The sequence below is a fragment of the Cololabis saira genome, chromosome 5 (assembly GCF_033807715.1).
Source record: "Cololabis saira isolate AMF1-May2022 chromosome 5, fColSai1.1, whole genome shotgun sequence".
Classification (NCBI taxonomy): Eukaryota; Metazoa; Chordata; class Actinopteri; order Beloniformes; family Belonidae; genus Cololabis; species Cololabis saira.
In genome coordinates this window covers 7684719-7702564 of record NC_084591.1, presented here as the reverse complement: position 1 = coordinate 7702564, position 17846 = coordinate 7684719, and positions in this window count along the sequence as shown.

Here is a 17846-nt window from a genome sequence, read left to right as displayed (position 1 = left end):
AACTGTTCGTTTTTTTTTCCCCACTTATTCCACCGAACACCGAAAGTGTTTTTTTTTTGCTATTTTCGGCCGAACATTCGGTGCATCACTATTATTAAAAAAAAAAAAAAAATTCTCAACAAACAACCCCTTTTTTGAAATATGACCAGGGGCCACATAAAAGCTCGTGGCGGGCCGCATGTGGCCCGCGGGCCGCCAATTGAATAGCCCTGCTGTAAGTCCTCCACATGTACTACCAAGGTCAGTCTTGCCTTCTCCCTTATAAGTGCAGGCAAGTATGAGGACACATTTGTGACGTAAAAGAGAAAACAACCATCTCCGGTATGCAGTTTTAAGCTTCACTACATCCTCAGGGTTAAAACGGAGGAGAGTTGAACATGAGGAGGGGGGCAGGGTGGGGGATGGGGAACGGTACATATCCATCTGTCAGAAAAATAGAGTACGATCGCTTCATCTCTACTGTCATTCGTCTACGGTTTCATCTAAGTGGCCCATCTGCCGCGGACATGAAAGGTCACCGCTGACCATTGATCCTGTATTGTATCCATGAAATGTTTAATGACCACGCAGGTCAATTAATTAACCATTTGCTGGGCGCTTTAATTGCCCTGGGCTAATTTAAGTCTGCTGATTAATTCTGGGTCCCCCGGTGGTGGAAATGAACCTCACTGTCAACGGTGGGGATTAGTGCACAACAATGGATGACAGATGACTGACAAAGGCGCTGAGTGGCTTTGGAAAGCTGTTTTGGTGTTTGCCTTGCATATTTATTTTAATGAGCACATTGTGTTGAAGGACTCGGGACAGGAACCGACCATATTGGCCTGTTTAGCTGTGATTACAACAGGAACACACAGAGCAAAATCACGCTTATTTTTGTGAGGTCAACCTTGCCAAAGAACAAAAGCTGAGTGACTATATGGTCAAACATTTATGTTGGGTAGATGCAGATCGCGCCCCATCTCTCACCCGAATAGACAGCTGGGATCGGCCCCAGAGCTGGGTAGTAACGAGTTACATTTACTCCGTTACATTTACTTGAGTAAGTTTTGGGAAATTTTGTACTTTTAGGAGTAGTTTTGAATCACTATACCTTTTATTTTTTTGGGTCGATGCTGTTCGTGTTTTGGTTGGCTCCGTGCCGGTTTCGTGTTTTGTTTGTGGTTTTTTGTTGCAGATTTCCAGTGCTTGACGTGTGTTTCCGTGTGTTCCTGCTTCCTGGATTGGCAGTGGATGTCGTCACCCCGCCCCCCCCCAAAAAAAAAAAAAATCACTGGGTTTGTATGTGTATATATGTATGTGTACGCATATGTATGCTTATATATATGTATGTATATTAAATATAGTAATAATGCACATATATATACCTTTGGTTTCTACCGTCATGGTATCAATCATTAATATGTGTGCAGACAAGGTAAAAAAAAAAGGAGTAGTTTTGAATCACTATACTTTTTACTTTTACTTGAGTAGATTTGTGAAGAAGAAACTTTTACTCTTACTCCGCTACATTAGGCTACGTTGAACTGTTATTTTTCTTTTATCCCTTTTATCCACGTACGCGTCAATCTCATGACATCACTGGGTGATTCTTTGGGAAAAAATGTTTGTTTTTGCATGTTTTGTCACATTTACACAGACTCAAACACACAGAGTTTCTATGAGTTCATGTTTGTTCTAGTTCTGACTGGTTAAAAAAGAAAAGTACAAAGGCTTGAAATTTTGTGCTACTTGTGCTTAATTTTTTTTTTATTCTGTTATTCTTTTATTTTATTATGTATTAAAGTACTTGAATTTACTTTAAGATTATTTTAATTTAAGCTATTTTTTTATTAATTTTAATTTATTTGTTAGTTAGTTAGTTTTTATTTGGTCCATTAGTAAATCAAAACATGCACCACAGTAAAGCTGGATATAAAAATAAATGAACCAAAAAAGGTGTAGACTGAAGCCGTAGCTTATATGATGCCTACCCCTTTTTTTTTTTTATAACTTTATTTATAAGGTTTTTCAATATTTTTTAAGACAAACAACCCCACATATATCCCACCCTCCCCAGTTCCCACATACAAAGAATATAATAGCAATAAAACATAATATGTAAACAAGAAATAAAATAAAAATTAAATTAAATTAAAAAATAAATAGATAAAATTAAAAATAAAAAAAAAGTACACAAATAAAATAACATCAGTAATAATAGGGTTACACATTAGGCCAAACATTTGTCAGTAGTACAATTGGGGGTTTCCACACATCTGAGTAACACTGTAAATGCCTACCCTTTTTTACAATACATCACAACAAATCAAAATAAAAAGTATTACACAAAATAAAAAATATTACACATTTTATTATTTAATTGATTTAATTTCCCTGAAGATGATTATTTTGTACTTTTGTCTGTTTGAATGGTTGTGTTAAAAAAATAAATCAGACGTTACTCAACAGTTACTCAGTACTTGAGTAGTTTTTTCACCAAGTACTTTTTTACTTTTACTCAAGTAATTATTTGGATGACTACTTTTTACTTCTACTTGAGTCATATTATTCTGAAGTAACAGTACTTTTACTTGAGTACAATTGTTGGCTACTCTACCAGCTCTGCCGGTAACCCTGCAGATGAAGAAGCTGGTGTAGATGATGGATGGATGAACTTTTAAGAGAACGTGCATGCGCTTCAAAAACATAAACTTAACATATTGTTGTTCTCCACCCTCACAGACCTCCTGAAGTGGTTACATAAATATATGAACTGCTTCTTCTAGTCTGGAGCCGGGTTGTCTGAAGAGCCTGGCTGTTACATAACCGACACGTCTGCTTCGGCTTAGTACCCCGCTTTGAACCGCCACGCAGGGAGGCCCGTCTGCTCCACAAATCACAGTGCTCGTCTTTTTCTTTTTTTGTTAATGTGTCTTAAAGGGATTTTTTTTGTTTTTTTCTGAAGTGAGGTTGTGCAGCGTACTCACCACTGCACTCTATATGCCCGAGATGAATGGTCATCATTAGCAGCACGGCGCCTTATTCATTGGCATTTTTTTTTTTACAAAGCTATCCTGGGCCTGCTTCCCCACTATTTATGTAACTATTTCTCCAAATCCCAGAGCAACTACCACCTACGTTCCAACAAGTTATATTTACTAAATGTGCCTAAAGTTAACTCAGAACTTGGTAAGCACTGCTTTAAGTACGCTGCACCTGTTGCCTGGAATGCACTGCAAAAAAACTCTAAAGCTAAAGGAGCTCATCAATCTTGGAGCTCTGAAAACTTGTGTTAGAGAAATTGGAGCAGCTTCATATCGTACTCGTTTCTGTTTTTAATGTGAATCCAGAGCCTTAGCCCTGTTGCTTCCTCCTTGAAATGTGTTTTATCTGTGTGTTGGGATTTCTATGCCTTGTAATTGTTGTAATTTTTGTTGTGTGACTTGTGTGTCTGCAATTGTAATTGAAAAAGAGGTAATTGTGTCTCAACGGGACCGACCTGGTTAAATAAAGGCAAAATAAAAAAATAAAGTACTGTACCTGTGAGTAGTCAGTGTCTGAGCTGCAGTTACGGCATCGTCAGGTCTGAAAATCAGGGACCAACTCTGACCTGGGCCAACAAACACAAGCGCCTAAATCTAACTTCCTGGGGCCAGATTCACCAATATGTTCTTAAGAACGATCTTAAGAAATGTCTTAAGATCTGAAATGGTAAGGTCTCATGGTATGAGCCTGGTCCTGGTCCAGGTTTCTTCCCTCCTAAAGGGGAGTTTTTCTTGCCACTGTTTGGCTTAAGGCTTTTCTCCCACTATGGAAAATGTCTCTTTTAATATGAGAGCAAATTTTTTTTTTACATTTTTCCTTTAACAACCTGTAGGAGTAGTAGTATGATTAAATGTTGAATAATGATATAATAATACATTTTTATCCTGATAAATAACTTCTGATAAATACTTCTAAGTGGGTTTATACAGACTTGGATTACAGTATTCCATTAGGTGTGTTATTATGATTTTTTATTCATTTAACATGTGCAAATATAATTTTTACAACTGCATAATTTCAAAGCAGACAAAGTTTCGCCCCCCGCCCCCCAGAGATCTTTGGCGCCCCCCCAGGGGGCCCGGACCCCAGGTTGGGAGACACTGCCCTGCAGGAGGATGTGTCCTGCCTCCTGCCTGGTCCGGGTCAAAACTGTTCACCTCTCCGAAGTCTTCATACGTGACAACATCGTCTCTGAAATCCCCTTTATTATGTGTGAATCTTTATCTTATCTGATTTTATTTACCTTGACTCATATTCTCCACGCCTGTAGCATTCCCCACAATGCAACAGGCGTCCCCAAGTCCTAATGCTGATCTTTTCAGTGGATTTTTGATTGACAGGTAATTATAATGACATCCAGACAATCAGCTGTTTTAGGAAAGTACTTCCTAAAAAGAAGCTGGCACACGCCCACACTTGTCCCCCCCCTGAACCCGCCCTGCTACTTATCTTCGCGTGTGTCAGGCGTCGCCGTCCGTTGCAGCCTAATCTCAGTGTCTGGTGACATCGCTGTCACTTTGTGCCTGTTATCAAATCCGGGCCTCCACGGTGGGGCCTCCTCGTCCTGGAGAAGACCCCCCGCCCCCCGTCAGCAGGTGCACGTGAGCCGGAGAGATTGCACCAGGCTGTTTCCTCCTGCCCAGATAAAACCACTCAGCTGTGAGTGTTGAACTTAATCACTTTCTATCTTGAGGAAAAGCTTATCGTTGCTTCCTGCGCTCGATCTCAAACGATATCCGTCAGGGTTCTTCTGGAAATATTGTGTCATGTCTCATCATCCCCGTGTAGTTCATATACACGAATCCAGCAAAAACCGGAAGTCGAGCGGCCGTCATTACTGCGGTGGCGGCTCCCTGCCAGGCTCTCTTAAGTATTTGTATTTTAGTGCTTTTGAATGAAAGGGTCCCCAAAAGTGGAGTGCTTTAAGGCCCCGTTTACACGGAGCAAAAACGGTGGCGTTTTCATGCGTTTTGGCCGTTCGTTTACACGAAAACGAAGCTCAAAGTCACCAAAAACCATAATTTCTGAAAACTCTGGGCCAAAGTGGAGATTTTCAAAAACTCTGTTTTCACGTTTACTTGTAAACGGAGGGAAACAGAGATTTAGGCTTCAGAACGTCACATTATGCAACAGAAGTGTCACCAGCATCATGTGTGCGACTTGTGTTTACAATTTGTTTGGCCGCCGTCAATATTTTCTTTTATTTTACCCGGTTTTATACCCGGTTTTATATTATTTTATATATTATATTCTCTCATATTAAACCTGGTTTTTTTTACCAGGTTTAATATGTAGAATATTTATTAAAAATATATTTCTAAAAAAATAATACATCCACGGTGCGTTTTGAGGTGTACAGAAGGAAAGTATTGCTACTCCATACATTTTTTTTTTTTAGTCTGAATAAATACAATGACTTTTTGTCAACGTTCTGTTTACATTCATACCTGTCCGTTTACCACCATAACTGTGTTAAAACATGATCAGTTAGTTTAAACAACTTGTTCAGGGCTCTATATTTCATCCATATATCAATTGATCGTGCATAAAGTAGTCCCATAGGATAAAAGGAAGATGGTGAGAAGAATTTGAGATGAGTAGACACTACATGCCCAAAACAATTAGAATTTCAAGATTTCTCTTTTAAAACCGGTAAACTTGGAGGAGTTTCACACATAAATAGGCACCAATTGAAAAAGTCTTCATGGAAATTGGAAAACCGACCTGCTGAAAACGATTCAAAACACAATCCTTCTACCGTCATGATGTTCAGGTCAATTTGGTCTGTTCCAACACTTAAACCCTTAAAATTATGATTTAGGAATATAACAGTTAAGTAAGCAGTGACACACACTGTTGGCTGTTTAGGACAAATAAACAAGAAAGGTAAGCACAATAAATGATTCCCTGTGCAGTATTTTTTGCCGAGCCTTTACCAATTTATGGTATGAGTTGCATATTGGCAAAAAATTAAAAATTAAAATCACGTTGGTGTCCCCCCCAATCCTGACATCGGATCTGCACCCCTGGATACCTTCATTAGTTATGGGAGGCCACTGTCTAACATCATCAATCCAGCTATTCATGATGCTGTAGAGCGTCAGGTTACAATAACAGCATCATGAATTGATTGACACCTGTCACCGCAGCAATGGCGCCGCCGCAAGATGGCGGCACACACAAACCGGTCGCCGGATTCGTGTATATTTTAATGTAGAAGACACATCTGGAGAGAGGGAAGAAGGAAGAAGAAAAGAAACAATAATCACAGTCTCTAATTTGTTTGCTATTCTCTCTAATAGTTCCTAATCACGTAACCAGAGGACGGATGGGCGTTTTATTGCCTCCTTCTAATCTCTATGTTTAACCTCAGTATTGATGTCAGCGTGAACGGCCTGGGGCTCAGATTGTCCTGTAATCACCCGTCTGGCCAGTGAGCGGTGGTGTTAGACTGCTGGAACATCCTGATCCTGCTTTCACCAGGGTTTTCATGTCCTTCATCAGACCAGTTCATGCTCCTTCAGCCCTTGTTCACACCGTATTTAACATACGCCAACTACTGAGTCTCCAAGGATTTGGTCAGTATAAAGATATGATATTGAATGAATGAATGGTTTATTTCGGACAGAATACATTGAGACATTTACATGTTCATTTCACAAATAAAATAAAAGGTAAATAGAAATGTCAGAAAAAGGAGTAGGCTGAAGCCGAGGGCTTATTATAGCCTATCCGGTGCAGTGTGTATCATTCACACAATATGGCATCCGGTGGATGATAATACACAAATAAGAAAATAAATATATAAAAAGAAAACAAAGAGAAACTGTCATTGCATTATGTTATATAAAAATAGTAATACCAATAATGCAAAAAGGGGTATGGTGCTATTTTCATGTTAACCTATAATAGGCTATACCAACATAATTAACAGATATTTAAGGAAGTAGCAGAAAATCTTGCAAATGTAAATTGTGTTATATGTTTTATTACTTCAATTAAACAAAATGTTTGCTGTTATTTCATAACCCACATTAGAATTTGTTATAATCTTATTATTAATAATAGTTACCAAGCAAAATAAAAATGTGAATTTCAAACATTACACAGATACTGGATCACACTGTTCAGGGAATACCTTCATACACACATTGGCAACTTTCCCATGAAATATAGTTTATTTGTGACTCTGAAAAACACCTCACTGTTGGAAGAAGGGAGTTGTGTTGTGTTGCTCCCAGAAGGCAGTGGGTCAGTTTAAGGGATGGGTGGTATGGACTAAAAAATGTATCACCATAATTTCTGGCATTCTTTCAGGCTCATTTCTTTCTTTCTTTCTTTCTTTCTTTCTTTTTTCATTCAGGCTCATTTCTTTCTTTCTTTCTTTCTTTCTTTCAGGCTCATTTCTTTCTTTCTTTCTTTCTTTCAGGCTCATTTCTTTCTTTCTTTCTTTCTTTCTTTCTTTCTATCTTTCTTTCTTTCTTTCTTTCTTTCAGGCTCATTTCTTTCTTTCTTTCTTTCTTTCTTTCTTTCTTTCTTTCTTTCTTTCTTTCTTTTTTCATTCAGGCTCATTTCTTTCTTTCTTTCAGGCTCACTTCTTTCTTTCTTTCTTTCTTTCTTTCTTTCTTTCTTTCTTTTTTCTTTCTTTCTTTCTTTTTTCATTCAGGCTCATTTCTTTCTTTCTTTCAGGCTCACTTCTTTCTTTCTTTCTTTCTTTCTTTCTTTCTTTCTTTCTTTCTTTCTGGCTCATTTCTTTCTTTCTTTCTTTCTTTCTTTCTTTCAGGCTCATTTCTTTCTTTCTTTCTTTCTTTCTTTTTTCATTCAGGCTCATTTCTTTCTTTCTTTCAGGCTCACTTCTTTCTTTCTTTCTTTCTTTCTTTCAGGCTCACTTCTTTCTTTCTTTCTTTTTTCATTCAGGCTCATTTCTTTCTTTCTTTCAGGCTCATTTCTTTCTTTCTTTCGGCTCATTTCCTTCCATCCTTCTGCGTCGATTTAACACAGAACCATAAATCAGCTTTACACAAAAACGTCATCAATAGGAATTTATCGTTTTTACCGTGAGATGACAAATTCTTACCGTGGGGAATTTTTTTTACGGTTTATCGTGAACGGTAAAATATCACCCATTCCTAGTCAGTTTCAGGATAACGGTGAAAAACACACAGCTAAACACAACAATTCAGCTTTTTTTTGGAGTGATTCTGTTGCACCATCACCCCCCCCCCCCCCCACCGTCACCTCCTCCACATACGCTGTGATGTCGTCTGAGTATGCTGCTGTATTTGTGCAGAGGCGTTTATTTGCACCTTCATACTATTTTCACACAGTGTGAAGATGTTTTCTTTCTTCCTCCTCTTTCCTATCGTCATCCTTTTTTCCTGAGCTAATGAAAGGGCGGCGCTGCCCCGGCGGCTGCAGCCTCGGGCACCGTCTACCCACGTCTGATGTTTGCTCTGGCTTTGTTCTCTGTGGACGGCCTGCACTTAAACTGGCTCAGTGACAAATTAAGGATCTTCAATCTGGAAAAGTAAAGTCTGATTTTCAGCTGATTTTCATCAGCTAAAGGGAATTATTATCACCTTAGGTTGTGTTTTTTAATTTTTTTTTTAGTGGAATAGTAACAACTCATTTGTCCATGTCTGTATTTCTTATGAAGTTATGGAGAGAAAGTGGAAATGAAAAAAATAGGGGCATCCTCCATCTCTGGCACTCTGGTGCTAGTATATCAATACTTTAATCAATAATAGTGACAAATCTGGTGAAAAGATCACCCGTCCGAGTCAGTTTTGCCATTTTGAGAAGCTTTACTGCATTACTGATCCCTTTCACCAGAGCCGCATGGGAGATTTGCGAGGCCCTGTGCGAAATGGCCGGGGGGGGCCTTTGGGGGGGTTTTTCAGGTCGGATCGGATACCTTCCCCTGCCTCATCATCATTTGGCTTGCCTCGACGCGGGGCCCCACGGCTGCTTGAGACCCGGTCGGATCTGTGATTTTTGTAACAAATTTATCAAACGAGCCTTTCCGAGAGGCATTAAACGCTTCCATTTTCTTTAGTTTTTTTCTTTTTTCATCCCCTAATGGAAATTTCCTGATTCTGTCTCGTTCTCTGGACATTGTGTGACAGTTTGTTCCAACTCCACCCGTCTGGATCAGAGCAGCTTGTGTCTGCGCTTGGTCTGATCAGTTGTATTGAACAACAGACACGCACATCATTGCACATATATTTATTGATATGCACAGACTAATATACATTTAGGTCTGTAATGGAACGTGACTGTTGATATTTATAAGGGAAAAAACGAAAAAAAAAAAAAAAAATGAAAAAAAAAAAAAAAAAAACGGCCCATAGCGCGAGGCCCCGTGCGGTCGCACAGTTCGCACACCCCTTGCGGCGGCCCTGCCTTTCACCCTCTTTTTTCCTTTTTTACTCCCCTTGAAAGATGTAAACAAAGTCACCTGCTAATTAGGAAACCTCCCGCGCTCCCTTAAATTCAGCAAACATGAGCTTAAATATCTGTGAAAAGATGTGGCTGTTTTTGAGCGGTGCCTTTGAAGACCCCAGTACATTTGATAGTTTTAAAAAATGTATTAAATATGAAAATAGCATTGAGGTGACGTCTTTAGAGAATCAGAATCAGAATCAGAAAAGGGTTTGTTGCCAAGTTTGTTAACACACACAAGGAATTTGTTGTGGTGATTGGTGCAATACAATAAAAATATAAAGAACAAAAAAATATATAAGAGAACAAATAAAATGTATAAACGGAAATGTACAATATGAGGTTTAAAGTGCCGGATATGAGTCTTTACAAAAAGTGATGTAGGATGACTTAGGACAGATAAAATGTATAAACAGAAATGTACAATATGGGGTTTTTAAAGTTAAAAGAGAAAGATAGAGATGGCTGTAAATTCTGATTCACTTTTTTTCTTCCTTTTTTTAAATTAAAGATTATAACAGTCGTATAAATGTATTTTTTTTTTCTCCATTTCAACTTAGTTTTAGCACTAGTGATACGTGCAGGACACACCTGTCCACCATGGATGTATTCATAAAAACTGGATGGGACTTTGAAAATGGCCGCCCATTCATTTCAATGCATTTTACTCACTCAGCGCATACGCTGAAAAAGTTCCTGACTTCCGGTGTCGGTGCTTTTTTTTCCCACCTGCTTTTTTTTCCCGGCTCCCCGTACGTGATGACGTTTCGTCTTGTGATTGGCTTTTGACCGTACGTGATGACGTTCCGTCTTGCGAAAACTGATGATTAATAAATGTAATAAAGCAAATCGATAATTTAAAATGTCTATTAAGATCAAAATATTTAACTGCTTACTGCTATGCAGCAAGCAAAAGATTGTTTACCCTATACAATATAGTAGGCTATTGTTGTTCTCAGCTCACTGATGAATCTCCAATTGTCTAATGAAAATAGTCCCTTATAAATATTTTAACTCTAATATTTTTTTTAGCCTATGTCAGTAAGATCACTGATAATTCTGATAATTCCTTGTATATGTTTCTTCTCCCTTTTACCTCCACTATGATCTGCTGCTTCTGACTAAAATACCATCGCGGGGAAAAAATGCACACTTCCGGGGAAAATATTGCAGCCCGATACAATCTGGTACCCACACCGGGTTTACTTCCGCATACAGCGGCCCATAGAGCATGCGCAGTTGAGTCACCTCCCATGATGCTCTGGGGCCTCCCATCATGCCCCGGGGCAATGCCGCGAATATTAATATAATATGTATTAATATAATATATTAATTAATGTATATTATTACATGTATAGTATTACATATATTATTAATGTATTAATATAATATAATTACATAATATATATTAATATAAACATCCGTGGAATGCACGGACACGGCTGTGACGTCAGCCGTGACGTCACGCCCAGAAAGAGACTTTTCCTTTACTTTTCTGGCCGTTATAAAACATTTTTGACGGATATAAAGTCCATGACTTAAAAATATAGAATACAAAGATTAGTAATTGCCGGTGATTACAGCTGGAGGTGTTCTGTGAACAGTTTTAGAGGCTTCTCTTTTACTATTGCGGTCTATGGGAAAAAAGCTTTCTGGGCCGCATGGGATTTTTGGTTGCAGTACCGCGGCTGGCCACTGGGAAAAATCGGCGCGCCTTCTGACTGCCAGACCCGGGGGCTGCTGTCCACTCGCACCTCCACACACAGGAAGCCCCTCAGAGCAGCCGGCCACGCCCCCAGGAGGCCACGCCCCCGGAAGCCACGCCCCCAGGAGGCCACGCCCCCATGTAGGCCACGCCCCTGTCAAAGAGAGCTGCCTCTTTGTTTGGGTGTACCATATTTGTGTGTGGAATTAAAGTCACTTTCGACAGCATGACAATGTTGGGACTTCATTTCTTTGCAATCCTTTTGAAAATAATTTTGTACTTTGTACTTTTTTACTTTTGTACTTAAGTACATTTTACACCATGTACTTTTGGTACTTTATTATATTTAATTTGAGGTACTTTTATACTTTTACTTAAGTAATGTTCTTAATGGGTACTTTTTACTTTTACTTAAGCAATTTTCAAGCAGAAAATCTGTACTTTTACTTAATTCTTTTAATTTTATTTAACCTTTATTTCACCAGGAAACCAAACTCATTGGGATTAAAAATCTCTTTTACAAGAGGGTCCTGGCCCAGACAGGCAGCAGCAGTAACATGATTCCGACATATGACCGTTCTATAATACATCCATGCATATGACACGACACATCACAAAACTAAACACTGTTGACATCACTCATAGCATTTGCAGGGAGAATTGGACATCTCAAGATCTGTCAGGAGCGATTTAAAAGCATTAAGTGAGACTTAAGTCTTAAAAGCATTAAGTGAGACTTAAGTACAATATTTTTGTGTGAGTGCAACACATGAGACTTAATTTCAATATTGTCATACAATACAAAAACATCATCAATCATAATTTTTCTTTCTTTCTTTCTTTCTTTCTTTCTTTCTTTCTTTTAGGCTCATTTCTTTCTTTCTTTCTTTCTTTCTTTCTTTCTTTCTTTCTTTCTTTCTTTCTTTCTTTCTTTCTTTCTTTCTTTCTTTCTTTCTTTCTTTCTTTCTTTCTTTCTTCCTTTCTTCCTTCCTTCCTTCCTTCCTTCCTTCCTTCCTTCACGTATGTTGTGCGTGGATTTAACGCAGCACCATAAATCAGTTTTACACAAAAACATCATCAACAGGAATTTATCATTTTTACCACGAGATACAAATTCTTACCGTGGGGAATTTTTTTGACGGTTTATCGTTATTATTCTATCTGATATTTTCAACGTCTTGCTGCTCAGTTGTCGATAAATAAAGTTAGTAAATAAAATCGATAAAATAAAGTGAGCGGTAAAATATCACCCATTCCTATCTATCTATCTATCTATCTATCTATCTATCTATCTATCTATCTATCTATCTATCTATCTATCTATCTATCTATCTATCTATCTATCTATCTATCTATCTATCTCTCATGGAGGTCTGCCGGAGCTTGTCCCAGATGTCATAAACAGAAAGGAGGGGGGGGTGTACACCCTGGACACCCTGGACACCCTGGACAGTTTGTTTGTACATGGGAGGACGACACAGACACAAACGACCACACATGTTCACACCCGCTCTCTAGGGCCACTTTAAAAAACACCCGTCAGCCAGAGCTGCACGTGTTTGGACTGAAGCTGGAGTAACCAGAGACAGAAACATGCAAACTCCACGCAAAAAGACCCAAATTACGATACATGTATTATTTATTATCATCCTGTTATTCTCTTTATTGAAAAGCAGCTGTTTTCATGACATGAGTTTCTCTGGTGTTTTATGCACCAGCAGGGGGCAGTAGAGACCCGTTTCCTCCTGTTCCGTGTGAGAGGCTCCTAAAGAGAGGAGTGTGGATAAATCCACCCTTCAACCGCGAACACACTTACTCACACGCTTACTCACACGCTTACTCACACACAGGCATGGATTTTCCGAGAGACATTTTCAGACCGAAATAATCATTGTCATGCGTTTGACCTGGACCTGAGGTTGTGTAAAAGCTTCATTTATGGCTGCACATGTAGTGGGACACAAAGAATAACCTACAGTAGACATCACCACTGCTTTTCACACAAAGAAATACTTAAAAACCGCTGGAAAAGTGCTGTGTTTACCTGTATTTGAGTCAATGTGAGGAAGAAGAAGAAGAAATGGGAGCAACAACTGCGTACAAGACTTTTTCTAAGCAAGAAACGGGCTCTTGAACGCCCACCTGCGTAGCTCAAACCTTAAAGCAAGACTTAGCTTTTAAACTTTTCGTGTAAAGTTACCAAAGACACGTACATGAGACCTACATGTACAGGACTATATGATGTAATATAGTCATAATCTCCTCTTAAATGACTCACGCAGCATCCTGACAAAGCATCCCCCGACATCTACAGTATGCTATGCAAAGTTTATGTTGTTAAATCCGTAGTGGAACATGTAGAAATCTATTTAGAAATCAGGAACTGGTGTGAAGTAGGGTTGCCACCTTTCAGAAATAGAAATAAGGGATGCCCCGATTTCAGCAGCGCAGACGCCGAAAAAAAGGGACATCCCCAAAACTTCTAAACTGCATAGAAATATATATATTTTATGCGAAAAAAAAACAAAATGCTTTGATTTCAACCTGCATGACTGTACAGGCAGACAACCATGCTAGCAGCTGAAATAGCCTCCTATTCTACGTTTGTGTAAAAGTATGGTGTAATATATGGTGTATATGGTGTAAAAGCTAATTTATTTCAATACTTGAAAAGGGGAAACTAATATATTACATAGTCTCATTACATGCAAAGCAAGATATGTTAAACCTTTATTTGTTATAATTTTGATTGAATTGTTTATTGATTTCATAAAATATTCAAATTTTTTGAGATTTTTTATTTAGGGTTTTCATAAACTGTGAGCCATAATCATTAAAATTATAACAAATAAAGGCTTGAAATATCTCACTTTGAATGTAGTGTGAAATAATATATACAGTATGTCAGAGCCGCCTGGGAGATTTGCGAGGCCCTGTGCGAAATGGCTGGGGGGGGCCCACCGGGGCCCACTGGGGGGGGTGAAATTTGGGGGTTTTTCGGGTCGGATCGGGTGTCTATATGCGCAATTTTAACTCTCCAATTAGCAAAATACTGGATACCTTCCCCTGCCTCATCATCATTTGGCTTGCCTCGACGCGGGGCCCCACGGCTGCTTGAGACCCGGTCGGATCGGTGATTTTTGTAACAAATTTATCAAACAAGCCTTTCAGAGAGGCATTAAACTCTTCCATTTTCTTTAGTTTTTTTCTTTTTTCATCCCCTGATGGAAATGTCCTGAATCTGTCTCGTTCTCTCGACATTGTGTGACAGTTTGTTCCAACTCCACCCGTCTGGATCAGAGCAGCTTGTGTCTGCGCTTGGTCTGATCAGTTGTATTGAACAGACACACGCATCATTGCACATATATTTATTGATATGCACAGACTAGTACACATTTAGGTCTGTAATGGAACGTGACTGTTGATATTTATAAGGGAAAAAAACGGAAAAAAAAAATTGAAAAAAAAAAAACGGCCCATAGCGCGAGGCCCCGTGCGGTCGCACGGTTCGCACACCCCTTGCGGCGGCCCTGCAGTATGTTGCACCTTTAGTTGAATTTACTACGAATGTTTTGCAATATATTCAAATTTTCCAACCTTCACCTGTATATTATGACATCAATAAATAAGAGCATAATATATGTCTGTATTGGTTCAATATGGAACGCAACTTTTAATTCCCAATTACGTAACAATTCCGTATTTCAAGGGACGGGTGGCAAGCCTGGTCTGAATATGATTCAGATCCCACAACAGCAGCAACTTAGGGTGAGACACGCGAAGACAAACACAAACAGAGGGAGACGGAGTATTTACCAGAATTACATCACTCCCTGGAAGTGTGTGCAAAGGGTGTGTGTGTGTGTGTGTGTGTGTGTGTGTGTGTGTGTGTGTGTGTGTGTGTGTGTGTGTGTGTGTGTGTGTGTGTGTGTGTGTGTGTGTGTGTGTGTGTGTGTGTGTGTGTGTGTGTGTGTCACCGAAACCTCGGAGGTCACATGACGACTTGTCATTGTTTCGTAGGTTTGGTTGCAGCCGTCACTCATTCCTCCGCTTTTCCACCTATTGTTCCCACCTGAACTAAAACAAACAAATAAACATTTTCAGTTGAGTTCTCCCTCCCGTGCGTGGGCAGAGGTGTCAAAAGTATTCACATTCATTACTCGGGTAGAAGTATAGATAAAAGTAATGTAAGGGGGAAAAAAGCCATTAAGGACAAAAGCCATTGAAAATGAATGTATCTTAGTATAATGCAAATATATTAAAGAACCATATACAGTATGGGCCCGATTTACTAAGATCCTAAATAAAGAGTACTAAATTGCGTGTGCTGTTGTTGCGTGGTTTGCGGGTGATCAACTAAGAATGCGTGCGCAATTGATAACAGGTGCAAACAGCAGTATTTAAATGAGGTGTTGCGCGTCTTACGGTTTGCGGCGCAAACTTTGCGCCATGGAGAGTCTGGATGGAAAGCAGGATAGTTGCAAGCGCAAAATGAAATTTGACGAGTTGGAGTTATAGAGAAATTAGTGGAAGAGGCAAATTGTTGTGCCGTATTCAGCACCCCTGCCGTGAAAAGCACCCCCTCGTATATTCAATGATAAGTACACCAAGAAAAAAAACAACACACTGACACTTTAATATATTTATATATACACACTCACACAAACACATACTTAGGAGTTTATATTATATATATTTACAAATATTATGGAAGACAACACAGTAAGCAGGCTATTAATTAATGACATCAATAACCATTTACCCGATTTTTGTTATCTGTGACTGTGATTGTGGGAAAGTATGACTATTGTGGAATCCATGAGCGCATTTAAACATGAATCATTAACACAAAACTGGACGCTAAACAGAACGTGACACGGAATGAGAATATCATTTTTGTCAGACGAGGGGGTGCTTTTCACGGCAGGGGTGCTGAATACGGCACAACACCGGGGTATGACAACTGCAGAACAGGCGCACAATAAGAAACACTTTTTTCTCCATGATTATTATCACAAATAAAAAAATGAATGTGCCTCCTGTGGCAACCTTTTGCTGAATAATACTCGATTTAACATTCAAATAAAATATTTCTCCTTTTGCATGTGGAGATTAGCACCTTCCTTTCGAACGTATTAAATACAGACGGAATCACAATCCCCGCAAAAACTTTCAGGCTTGGTAAATCTCATTGCGTGTGGTAAATGGAGATATTTGCATTTTCCCCTCCCAGTATTTAGCGATTTCTGGCGGGTACGCCCCATATTGATTATTCATCAGGGCAAAAGTACTAAATGAATAGCGTGTGCTATTTTGCTCATTTCAGAGACGCAGTCCTCTTTGCACGCTGTTAGTAGATCAGCTTGCACATTGGTTTGCGGGTGCTGTCAAGTTTGCACACGTTTTTACGCACGCAAACCTTTAGTAAATCAGGCGCTATGTGTACTATTGAGCATTAACGTGTTTCAGAGAGCAGGAGATATGATGACTACCATATTTTCCGCACTATAAGGCGCACCGCATTATAAGGCGCACCTTCAATGAATGACGTATTTTAAAACTTTTTCCATATATAAGGAGCACCGCATTATAAGGCGCACTAAATATATGGTAAGATACCGTACTATAGTGGCTGGGGTTGAGTTACGTATCTACTTGATGGAGCTGCGCTACAGGAAATGCTACAAAATCCTACAGCAAATGCAAAAAAAAAAAAAAACAAGAAGAAAAGTACCGTATGTCAAACTTTATTAACAAAATAAAAACCAGCTTTGCTCCGTCTTGTCAATGTCACCATTATGCGAGTCAGCGTCGCTGCTGTTGTCTTGAACGTCTGTGACGATTCCTGACGTTTTTAGTGCCATTACTTCGGCGACACCAAATACATTACCCACAATCCCCCTGACTACAGTAACAGAAATTACCGTAATGATCATATATAAGGCGCACTGCAGTATAAGGCGCACTGCCGGTTTTTGAAAAAATTAAAGGCTTTTAGGAGCGCCTTATAGTACGGAAAATACGGTAGTTGCCTATAAGTATTGTAATGGTGCAAAAAGTCAAACTTCAGAGGCATGTTATCATTTATCCTAACCTTTATTGGAATGTACATCCAAGTTTAGTTGCAGGAATCTGAGGGAACGGATGTAAGAACAAAACTGGACAAGAACATCTGAAACAACCACAACCAAATTCACTCTATCCGGATGGAGCAATTTAACTGGATAGTTTTTATTAAAGGCCGAAATGAAATAGAGTAACAAGGCTGTTTTTAAAATGTAAGGAGTAAAAAGTACAGATAATTGAGTGAAAATTTAAGGAGTAAAAGTAAAAAGTCGTAAAAAATAATTACTCCAGTGAAGTATAGATAACCAAAATTTCTACTTAAGTAAGGTAACGAAGTATTTGTACTTCATTACTTGACACCTCGCTACGTGGGCCGTTTCCTCGGACATGTCCCAAGTTACTAACCGTTTGAAAGCATGTGTGTGCATTAGTTTGACATTGTGGGGGGGGGGCTGCTGCTTCATCGGTCTTTGCACTTTCCCCATTAACGATCTAAAGGTCAAAGGCTTCCTCACACCGTGTCGCAGCTGCGCTGCGGCGTGCAGGAGCGTAAAGTCCCGGCTGCAACATGTGTGGATGACAAGCCAGATTGAGTGAGCCTTCAGTC